Source organism: Panthera onca, chromosome D1, assembly GCF_046562875.1.
Source record: "Panthera onca isolate mPanOnc1 chromosome D1, mPanOnc1 haplotype 2, whole genome shotgun sequence".
In the NCBI taxonomy this organism is placed as follows: domain Eukaryota; kingdom Metazoa; phylum Chordata; class Mammalia; order Carnivora; family Felidae; genus Panthera; species Panthera onca.
Genome location: NC_138348.1, coordinates 108663808 through 108676100, shown reverse-complemented (window position 1 = coordinate 108676100; position 12293 = coordinate 108663808). Strand labels below are relative to the sequence as shown.

The following is a 12293-nucleotide window of genomic DNA, read 5'->3' as shown; positions in this document are numbered from 1 at the left end:
ATGCAATCCTGCCAACAATCCTATGAGGTAGATGCTATAATTAGTGCCATTTGTAAAGAAACTGAGGCCTGGAGATCGCACAATGTGCCCCGTGTCACACAGCTAGCAAATCGTAGAAGCTGGGGAGCAATCCGGGCAGTGTGTCACTGTCCCCCAGGAAGAACACTGCTCACGACTATTAGGGCCTCAAACACCTTTCCCACGATCCTAACAAAGGTGAGGCAGCTTCATAAAAATAAGCGTGTGTCACGTGGCACAGTAAGTGCTTATGTATGTTACTCCACTTAAATCTCACAAAACCTCTCCCGAGATAGGGACTATGTGGACAGCTGTCCCAGTGAGAAACTCGCCCAAGGTCAGAAACTCAGTAATCTGTACTTTTCCCGTCCCACGCATGGCCTCCCTGAGAATAAAATAAGTCCTGTAATACTGAATAGTCTGACACCATGCAAGGAGATCAAGTGACACAAATTAACCCTGCATCTCTGACAGTAGGCACTGATGAGCACAACCCACTTGATGACACGCTCAACGATTATTTGAATAAGGGGTGTTCTAATGAAAACGAGAGAGGGCAGGGGCAGTGGGGTGGCTCAGTCAGTTGAGCGTCCGACTTTGGCTCAGGTCACGATCTCGCGGTCCGGGAGTTCGAGCCCCGCGTCGGGCTCTGTGCTGACAGCTCAGAGCCTGGAGCCTGTTTCAGATTCTGTGTCTTCCTCTCTCTCTGCCCCCCACTTAATACTTTGTGTCCCTCTCTCTCTTTCTCTGCCCTTCCCCCACTCGTGCTCTCTCTCCCTCTCTGTCTCCCCCACTCTCTTTCTCAAAAATAAATAAACATTAGAAAAATTTTTAAAAAGGGGTGCCTGGGTGGCTCAGTCGGTTGAGCATCCGACTTCAGCTCAGGTCATGATCTCTCAGTTCATGAGTTCAAGCCCCATGTCAGGCTCTGTGCTGACAGCTCAGAGCCAGGAGACTGCTTCGGATTCTGTGTCTCCCTCTCCCTCTCTCTCTCTCCCTCTCTCTCTCTGCCCCTCCCCAGCTCACTCTCTCTCTGTCTCTCTCAAAAATAAATAAACTTTAAAAAAAAAATTTTTTAAAAAGAAAACGAGAGACGACATAATACCTCTCTATTCAACAGCCTCCCTCTGTTCTCTGATCTGTGATCGGTTGAAATGAGAAAAGTGTGAAACACGTCTATAAATCACCTAGTTTTCCGATACATGTCCGAAGAGGACCGTGAGTCCTGCAGCCTAGATGCGGGGAGGGGGCAGCGTTAAACTGTGGTCAACATGCGGCGGACTGGCCTCTTCGCTCCAGGACCCTCCCCACCCCCAGACGCCTCTGAGAATTCTACGAGGGACACCAGTGGGAACACACTCCAGAGGCGAGGAACGGGAGTTGAGAAGGGCCAGCATGGTGGGTGCAGGGAGGGGTAGAGTAGGTTCTGAAGGACGAGCTGAGCGTGGGGTAATGAGTGCGCCGTGTTTCAAGAGCCTGGATGATGAGAGGTTAGCACACACCGCCCTCTCCCCACCCACCCCAGTCTGGCACAGGCACGGAAGAAAACAGACTAACCCTGTTCTCAACAAGCAGCCAAGAAGTCACAGCCCATAAAACTTGAAATTCCTACTGCTTCCTGCCCACGGAGGCCAAATCACAAATTTCGAAGGGCTGTTTTTTCAACTGCTGTAAAATCTAAATGAGCCTTCCTGTGGATCATTAAAACAGAAATACCGTTTTCAAAAGCGAAGGGTTTTATTTGCTTATTTCTGTGTGTGGTTTAAACTGTCAAATGTGATCCCGAGGTCAAGACAATCAAGCAGTCTGTAGTTCAAAGCAGGAAATCAACAGCCAGTCAAAGCGCAGACACAAAATCCCCGTGGCTGGCTTCCTGACTCCAGCTGTGTCCCTGCCCTCCGTGGTTTGGCACTTTAACCTCCTCCAGTTCCGTAAAGTAATAAATCCTGTTTCACCCACACCCGTGGTGAGCCGGGTTTCTCACGAATACACTCATCCAACACCAACCGGGCACCAGAAAACAGCAGCCTAAGCCTGATCTAAGAAAGTTCCTGGCACTTGGCCTGCAGGGAAGGAGAGGCGGGGGCGGCAGGGAGATTTCCTGTGAGCCCGTCAGCATTCCTCGGGGCTCACACCAGAAAAACTCACTCGCCTCCTTCCTCAGCTTCTACTGCTCCTGATGAAACCCAACCAACTCTCAAGCTTTTCACTAGAACTGCCTCTTAACATTAAGCAAGGAGAAGTAAATTACCATTAGCAGGAAACCCGATACAAGCTCCAACTTCTTGAGCTCTCAAGGGGGATCCTTAAACTCCATGTAAACTGCACTGTGTACAGGGCCAACGGGTTAGTACAAAAGCAACGTGCAAAACCTGGTTCTTCCAAAGACAACACGGGTATCTCTTCCAAGTGGAAACACGTGAGGCCAGCAGACAGAGACCCACCTGCATTAGCGATCAGGAATATGCAAATCAGAGATACCCTTTCCATTCATCTGACTGCCAAAACTTTAGAAGTCTAATAATACCAGGCGTTAGAAAGGATGCATGTTTCACAGGATTTCTCCTACTCGGTGGGAGGGAATGTAAAGAGATACCACTACCCTTGTTTGTTTAAGTTTACTTATTTTGAGAGAGAGCACACATGTGAGTGTAGGGGGGAGGGGGGCAGAGAGAGAGGGGGGAGAGAGAAACCCAAGCAGGCTCTGCACTGTCAGTGCAGAGCCCAATGTGGGGCTTGAACTCACAAACCATGAGATCGTGACCTGAGTAAAAACCGAGAGTCGGACGCTTAATGGACTGAGCCACCCAGGCACCCCGGTACCACAACTTTGGAAAAACAGTCTGGCATTCTGTGAAGTTGAACAGTTAGTTACATACCCCAAATCTAGCTATCCCCACCAAGATGCTCCATGGCGCACCAAGTGTGTGTATAAAAGAAATGCTTAGGGGCGCCTGGGTGGCTCAGTCGGTTGAGCGTCTGACTTCGGCTCAGGTCATGATCTCGCGGTTTGTGAGTTTGAGCCCCGCATCGGGCTCTGTGCTGACAGCTCAGAGTCTGGAGCCTGCTTCAGATTCTGTCTCCCTCTCTCTCTGCTCATACCCTATCTCTCTCTGTCTCAAAAATAAATATTTAAAAAAAAAAAAAAAGAAAAAAAAAAGAAATGCTTATCTGTGATTGATAGGGGACCTGAAGAAAAATGTTCCTGGAAGTCCTGTTCACTACAGGAAAAAACTTGGAAAAAACACAAATGTCCATTAACTGAATTAATAAAGTACGGCATATGCACAGCAAAAAATATTATAGAGAGTCAAAGGGAGGGTTTTTGCAGCATTAGGCGATAGCATGCGTGAATCTTGGCAGTGTGATGCAGAAGGGGAAATAAATCCCAACAGGTTAGCTATAGCATGATATCCTTTTAATAAAGTAAAAAGAAATGATAATGAACACACACTTTTTAGAAACACACAGAGGTACAAAACTGTAAGAGAGAGAGAGAGAGAGAGAGAGCAAGGGAATGGTGAGATTATCTCTGGCTGGGGAAGGAGAGTGGGAGAGGTGTGAGCAGGTAAGTTACCATCACAGATTCTGGTTTTAGGGCTGCTGATGGGTTTGCAGAACGTACTGCACAAAAATAGTAGTTCGGCCATTCGTGGGCCCACCGTGACCGTGTGTCGTGAGCCAGGGATTATGATTACTCTACCTCCATGCAGCCGGAGGCTAAAATATAAACTAAATGAGGGGCGCCTGGCTGGCTCAGTGGGTGGAGCATGCGACTCTTGATCTCAGGGGCATGAGTTTAAGCCCCACGTTGGGTATAGAGGCTACTTAAAAAAATAAAACAGGGGCGCCTGGGTGGTTCAGTCAGTTTAGCGTCCGCCTCCGGCTTTCAGCTCAGGTCATGATCTCAGGGTTGTGGGTTTGAGCCCTACATCAGGCTCTGTGCTGACAACATGGAGCCTGCTTGGGATTCTCTGTCCCAATCTCTCTCTCTCTGCCCACGCCCCACGCATTCTCTCTGTCTCTCTCTCAAGATAAATAAATAAGTAAATAAATAAATAACTTTTAAACTTTTAAAAATATACAATAAAATACAATAAAATAAAAAATAAATTAAGTGGGGTGCCTGGATGGCTCAGTTAAGTATCTGACTCATGGTTTCAGCTCACGTCAGGATCTCCCAGTTTTGAGTTCAAGCCCATGTCAGGCTCTATGCTAATAGAGCAAGGCCTACTTCAGATTCTCTCTCTCTAACTCCCTCCCTCTCTGCCCCCCCCACCTGAAAAAAAAATATATATATATATACATATATATATAATTAATTAAATGATGCTTCAGGAAGACGTGTTATATTATATATCCTGTGACTTTATGTACTCTCTGGCACCCCTGGGGATATAAATAGCAAAAAGCTTGAGGGGGTGGGGGAACCGTGCTAACTGTCCAAGGTCTTTTTTTTGTTTGTTTGCTCCCCAACTGACAAGAGGCAGGGTAGTTCAGTGGTTAGGAGCACGGGCTCTGGGGCCAGACTGCCTTGTGGGGGGAGGAGGTGCAAGCTAGTTGCAGTCCTTACTACTATGTGACTACGACTGTTGGGGAAAATACTTGACCTCTCTGTGAATCCGCTCCCACGTATGTCAAAGGGGGCTGGCAATGACAGCATTATAATGCTCACCACAGAAAATTACTATAAGGATTACACGAGTTAATCCACCCTGAGATTCTGGAAGACTGAGGTTGCTGTAAGTGCACCAACTAAGCTTTACTCAACCAAGTCTGTCTTTTATTATTATTTAAAAAAAAATTTTTTTTTTAACATTTATTCATTTTTGAAAGACAGAGGCAGAGCGTGAGCAGGGAAGGGGCAGAGGGGGAGACACAGAATCCGAAGCAGGCTCCAGGCTCTGAGCTGTCAGCACAGAGCCTGACGTGGGGCTCGAACTCACAGACCGCGAGATCATGGCCTGAGCCGAAGTTGGATGCTTAACTGACTGAGCTACCCAGACACCCCTCTTATATACACAAGCAATTACTTTGGGAGGCAATTTGCTTTTTCCACAGATGTGACTACCGTTCAAAGCATCTCTGAAAACTCTTCAAAAATAGCCTAATTTAATTTCTTCATCGGATTTACCAAATCTTGTTGAAAAAAGGTTATTATTACCGCTCCTAGAAACCAACTGCTACCATTTCAGTTCAAAGCCAGGCACAAACTAAGTAGCAGAGGTACTTCAAAGATGAACTAACATCTAGGGGCGCCTGGGCAGCTCAGCTGGTTAAGCATCTGACTCTTGATCTTGGCTCAGGTCATGATCTCACGGTTTGTGAGTTCGAGTTCGAGCCCCGTGTCACTCTGTGCTGACATCTCAGACCTGCTTGGGATTCTCACTCCCTCCCTCTCTGTTCCTCCCTACTCGCACACTCTCTCTCAAAATAAATAAACATTAAAAAAAAAAAAAAAAAAAAAAAAAAAAAACAGGGGCACCTGGATGGCTCAGTTGGTTAAGTGTTGGACTTTGGCTCAAGTCATAATCTCGAGTTTCTTTGGGAGTTCAAGCCCTGCATCAGGCTGTCTGCTGTCATCACAGAGCCTGGAGCCTGCTTCTGATCCTCTGTTGCCCTCTCTCTGCCCCTCCCCCACCCATGCTCTGTCTGTCTGTCTGTCTCTCTCTCAAAAATAAACATTAAAAAAAGTTTTTTTAAGAATTCTTAAAAATTTTGTTTAAATTTTTTTCAAGGCATTGTCCCAGGCTGGTGATGATTACCTATTATGTCATGATATGGTAAATGCAAGGAGTTAGGACAGAAGGCACCTAAGCCAAGATGTGTGTGAAGAGAGACAAGGGAAAAGGACCACCTGACTCAATGTCCACACTCTGGAAGCAGCCATAAGAGGTCGGACAGGGAAAGCATCCACCAGGGAAGCTACAGGTAAAGGTGCAGACTAAGGCGTGTGCAGGGGAAGCAGAGGCTTGTTGCTGTCCCCGGAACACCAGGGAGGTGATGTTCTGGGAGGTGGCCCAGTACGGGGAGCCTTGGAGTTCGCCTCGAGAAGTCTGGACCTCACAAAAGGACCAATATCGCATGACTGCACTTACGTGCGGGATCTAGAATAGTCGAGTTCACAGAGACAGAAAGGACAATGGTGCTTACGGGGGCTGAGGGACAGGGGGGCGCAGAGCTAGTGTTCAAGACATACAGAGTTTCTGTATGGGATGATGACTAAATTCTGGAACTGGACAGCGGTGATGGCTGCCCAATATGGTGAATGCACTTGACGTCACTGAATTGTACACTTAACATGATTCAATTGGTAAATTTCATGTTACATATATTTTACCACAATGAAAACGACTAAAAATACAATAGTTGTGTTCAGGTAAAGGAGGACGGCGGGCAGGGAAGATGAGGAGGGATGGGACAAACGGCCACAGCTAGAGCTCTACCCAGTCACCCGTAGCGCTCAGACCTCCCGTAGCTCCAGAACCCTGTCCCCAAGCATCTGGCTTAAAAGTCCGACTACAAGGCAGGCAGACCGACACACCCGGCGGGTGCCAGAGACCGGCCCGGAAGCCCACGGTTCCTATTTCCCAACTTGCCCCCATAATGGACCCTGAGGAACCTCCAGGGAACCCCAAGAGCGTCCCCGTGTTTGCAGACCCGGTGCAGGTCCGAAGCTTCAGCCTGAACACAACGCAGGGGGATTTCTGAAACGGTAAAGCAGGTCTGGTCGTCAGAGGCCAATGAAACTGTCACGGCCCACGTCTCACCAGCCATGCGCACTTGGGCAAGTTACTCGCCTGCCATCAAAAGGTCCAAAAATACCTGTATAGGACTGCCTACGACCTGACTGACGAAGGTGAGGAAGACGTCCGATAAGGGGTGAGTTCTTCTGTGCCGGCAGCTCCCGACAGTCTCTGGTTTTATCTGACGTCATCTGGCTCCTGCACGGGGATGGGACTGCGGCTGCGGCACGAAGAGGCACAAACGGAAGCTACAGGGACACGGTGACAACAGGGACCGAAGGGGAGAGGGGGACTCCAGGAATGTTCTGCAAGTGCTGTCGAGATGGGGAGTAAGCCCTGGCAGTCAGCTCATATTTCCCCAAAGCAACCCGGAGAAAGCAGCAGAGACAAGAGGAACACAAACGTTGTCTGCAAGTGGTCTGCCAAGGGAGAGGGCTACAGCCGGGGGCGGAGAACAGGCGGAGGCCACTCAGGGCGCCTGGGAGAGAAGCTGGCGCAGTCCACCCAGACCTCTGTCCCACGCTGCACGGGGACAATTACTGCCTGTCCCTTGCCCAACGCCCTGCACTATTGAGAGGTTCATAAAAAGGCTCAGGCTGTCCAGCCAAAACTCATTCCTCCACCCACCCCTCCCAACTCTCAGGGCTAATGGGCCACAACCTCAAGAGGCCACCTCCTTCTTCCCCCAGAGCAGCTGCTGATAAAGCCGAGGTTACAGAACAGCCTGCAGGGCACGAGAGAATCGCAACCAGCAGGATTCCGTGAGGCCCACGGACTCTCCATCCTGGGGCTCATCCCCTCTCTTCTACTTAAAGTCACCTGGAGGGACTCACACCTGAGCCCGGCCTCTAGCTCTTCCCCAGGACATGAGGGGACACGTAGGGGCACACTCACCACAGTTTGTGGAGGCCAGGAGCAGAAAACTACTAGGGTGGGGCCACCACTGGAGGACCTGGCAGTCACAGAATACTCTACGGCAATTAGTTAGAAACAATAGGGCTAAATCAGAGGTTCTCATCCAAGGGGGATTCTGTCCCCCCAGGAGACATTTGACAATGTCTGGGAAGATTATTGCTCGTCACAACTCAGAGGTGGGGTGGGGGGAGGCTATGCTGGCCTCTAGCGGGTAGAGACCAGAGGTTGCTGCTACACCCTACAGCATACAGGACGGTCCCCCAACAAAGAATTATTCCACCTAAACTGTCAATAAGGTTGATTGAGAAACAACGAAACAGATGAACACAACATGACTACGTTATAAACATACAGCCCTGAACGGAAATGTATCTTATTTTATTTTATTTTATTTTATTTTATTTTATTTGAGACAGAGAGAGAGGGCGTGCGTGAGCAGGGAGAGAGGGGCAGAGAGAGACAGAATCCCAAGCAGGCTCTGTGCTGTCAACGAGGAACCCGAAGTGGGGCTTGATCCCACAACCCTGGGATCATGACCTGAGCTGAAATCGAGAGCCACCCGGTCAACTGACTGAGCTGTCCAGGCGCCCCAGGAATGTGTGTGTGTGTGTGTGTGTGTTTGTTTGTTTGTTTGTTTGTTTGTTTGTTTTAAAGAGATGTGATTACAATAAAACTCCTACTGGGAATTAGGGATTCACTCAATCATCTGATGTTCACTGTGCATCTATTATAAGGTAGGTGCTGTGCTCGGCAGAGTATGCAACAGTGACAAAAAGTAAGCAGGATCCCTCATGTCCTGCGGTCAGAAGAGGTGGATGTCAATTAAATAATCTCCCAGATGAAAGTGCAAAAGGAAGGAGATATTTGAGACTGGTACGATCTAGAGTTTCCTAATCCCACACTTGCACAGGCCACAAAAAGCCCCTCGACTTACACCTCTGCTTAAATAACACCACAGAACAATACCCTCCGGCAGAGCGGCAGACCAGCTTAAGACTGTGCCGTGCACGCAGTGAGCACTCAGTAGATGTCTGTTGAGTGAATACATGAACGAGGTGCGGTGACTCGTTCAAAAATTCCTGGGCCTGGGGCCCCTGGGTGGCTCTGTCATTTCAGCATCCAACTCAGGTCATGATTTCACGGTTGTGGGATCGAGCCCCGAGCTGGGCTCCTTGCTGAGCATGGAGCCTGCTTGAGATTCTCTCTCCTTCTTCCTCTGCCCCTCCCCACCTCGCACATGCGCGCGTGCGCACACACACACACACACACACTATCTCTCTCTCTCTCTGAGATTAAAAAAAAAAAAAATCTGGGCCTTAACCTTTGAAACAAAGAACGTGAACAGAAAGGAGGAGCCACAAGGCCAAGCCCTTGGCTGCACAATCAGAGGTGTGCTCGTGTTCACTGACCGACCTGCCTTTCCTTACATTCTCTGGGACCTCCAAACCTGGACTGCCCTTCCTCCCCTCGTTCACCTGGAAAACCCTTATTCCTGCTTCACATTCCTGATCACCTTCCCTGCCAAGCTTCCCAGCCCCACCTCACCCTGGGGAGCTCTATTTCCCCCTCCTTTGTGCCTTCTGTACTATGTGCTCGCCTCTACCACACGTGTCATAACCTCTTACCAGAACTCGATTTCTCTTGGAAACACACGCTAAATCCTATTCAAGTCTGCGGGCCACAGAGTAGTCTAGAACCTGGAACATCACAGACGCTCTAGGATGGGCAAAGGAAAGAACACATGAACACATGTCCTGCACTGTGCTATAAAAACAATGGGATAAAGTCTGTGCCCTCGAAAACCTTACCAACTTCGACAATAAATAAATGAAAAGATGTAGAAAAACTAATAAGAATTAAAAACTAGAATTCTAACGGTGCCTGGAGTGGCTCAGACGGTTCAGTGTCCGACTTCGGCTCAGGTCATGATCTCACAGTTCTGTGAGTCAGTGCCCCGCATTGGGCTCTGGGCTGTCAGCGTGGAGCCTGCTTGGGATTCTCACTCTCCCTTTCCCCCACGCATTCTCTCTCTCAAACATATTTTAAAAAAAAAGAAAAGAAAACTATAATTCTACATCAACACGATACTTAAAAATAATAAATTACTGTACCAAGAAGTCTCTTAGTGTAATCCATCAGACATCCTCACAAAATTCAAAAATAAAAGACTAGGAATAAACACAAAATATAAAGATATAGTTAGTGGAGTGTAAATGTTTCTGATCTTTTTATTTTTTTTAATTTTTTGAATTTTTAAATCTATTTTTGAGAGAGACAGCATGCGTGCAAGCACACGGGTGGGGGAGGGGTGTAGGGAGAGAGAGACACAGAGACAGAGAGAAGGAGAGAGAATCTCAAGCAGGCTCCATGTTCAGTGTGGAACCAGACGTGGGGCTTGATCCTACAACCCTGGGATCACACCCAAGCCGAAATCAAGAGTCAGACGTTCAATCATCTGAGGCACCCAAGTGCCCCCTGGTCTTCTTTTTATATGTGTCTGCATATTGTATTTAAAATGAATGTAAACTCATTTTTCATCAGAATAAAATTCTGAAAATAAATATAACCCAAAAAAAAGCTTACCATCTATTTAATGGGAAAAGGATAAGTAAGTGAAATAATATTTAACGGTTTTTGCTACAGATGCAAACTTGATAGTCATTATAAAAGCCATGCTTTTTTTTTCATACATGAATTAGACTGTAGGTGTTAGGGTGTAAGTTGCTAAATATATACAATTAAATAAATATCCTCAGGTACTCCTGGAAACCCATATCCCATCACACTATTTGTCTTTGAGTTAACAGCAATAAATGACAAAAGCTTAAATTACAAGCAGAGTCCACTTGGAAACGTACGGTGCTTCTCATCATGAATGCCTGGCACATAGTAAGTCCTCAATAAACTGTCATCAAATGAGTGATCTGACATTCTTAACCAAAGGAAAAAAAGTATCTATTAGTGAGGCAAGTATATCAGGAGTTGGGGTTACCTAGAATACATGCCTCTCATAATGATAACAGGCCCCAAATGTTTCTCCTGTGTTCAGTACCCAGTTGCCAAAAAGGCTATTCTTGCCCCTTTTTTGTAAAAGGAGTAGAAAAGAATCGTGTCCCTCTACATACAAACTATCTCTCCTTGTACTATCCACCCACTCACCAGCCTCTGCCCATCCCCATGGTTCCGTGGCCAAGGTTAGGGATCTGCGAAGCCAAACTCAAATTTGGGAGGTGAGTTTTAATACCGAGAGTTTAAAATATTGAGTATAAGGAGTACCGGATATCTGGTAAACGGCACTTTTCTGATTGCTGGATCAGACAAGGAAAAACTACAAACCAGAATCCAAGGTGTCTGGACGGTTGCCAGAGGTAGGAATGAAAACCTTCATGAACAAGAGTTCTGCCAACCGAAAAAAAGCTTCCAGCCCAATATCCTCGGAATAAAGACGGATAAAGGGGAGAGTGCAGTGAGTGTGGCAGAACGGGAAGGGAAGCCTCTAGAACCCTGTCATCCTTCTTCCATTCACTCACTGATGTGGTAGGGTTGTGGGAGATAGAAAAAGGGAAAAGACTTAATTCCTGCTGTTAAGGATCGCGTCCATCAGGAATATGAGATGGCCACAAACAGCTTTCACACAAGGAAGAAAGTAAAAATCCATAAAGGAGACACAAAAAAAGTGTGTTCAGAGATAGAAGAAATCTCATCTTTCTATCTAAATATGAGATTTCTTCTACTTCTTCTAAATATGAGAGGGGAAGATGCACTCTCCCCTTTATCCGTCTTTATTCCAAGGATCTTGGGCTGGAAGCTTTTTTTTTTTTTTTTTTTTTTTTTTTTTGGTTGGCAGAACTCTTTTGTTCATGAAGGTTTTCATTCCTACCTCTGGCAACCATCCAGACACCTTGGATTCTGGTCTGCAATGTTTCCTAGTCTGATCCAGTACATTAGATACTCCTGACTACAACATACCAGGATTTTGAAAATATTAGAACGTTAGGAGGAAAAAAAGAAACGATTGCTAATCCTTGCTAAAGGATTAGAACATTCGGAGAAAAAAAAAAAAAAAAAAGAAATCATCGCTAAGCCTTGTCATTACATCTCGCTCAATGGGTACCCATCTGGCGTACTGTCTGCCCATCCCCCGGGCCTCTGGCACCTCGGGGTACGCCACCCCATTTCCCAGCCCCCAGGAACAGAGGGCTAATGGTGGCTAACGACTGACCGATACAGAGCAGTACCCTGAACCAGGCCGTGGGCCCAGCCACGTAATCCTCACATTCTCCCAACAAGGTGGGAACCGTTACTATCCCCATTTTACAAACAGGAAAACGGGACAGAGACAGGTGAAGCGACTTCCCCAAAGTCAGCCGGCTGGGAAGCGGCAAGCGGCACCGACGGGATCAGAGTGCAGAAGAACCGGGCCCTGAGCCATTCCCCTCCCCTGCCTCCCAGCTGAGAGCCTGTGGACGTGCGTGAGGACATACACAGCTGGACGATCCAAGGCGATTTGGGCCCGACTTTGCACAGGCATCTATCGCGAACTACACGCATTTCCACGACGAAAATGCACACACCATTCTCGACCCGGTTTTGAAAACGAGTTTTCACAATCTT

The 12293-nt window shown here is 47.4% G+C and overlaps 1 protein-coding gene across 1 annotated transcript in view; it reads right to left on the bottom strand.

The window, feature by feature from the left end:
• SLC35F2 (solute carrier family 35 member F2) overlaps positions 1–12293 on the bottom strand; it is a 57577-nt gene that overhangs the window by 43938 nt on the left and 1346 nt on the right. The gene's annotated exons all lie outside the window — the stretch shown is intronic.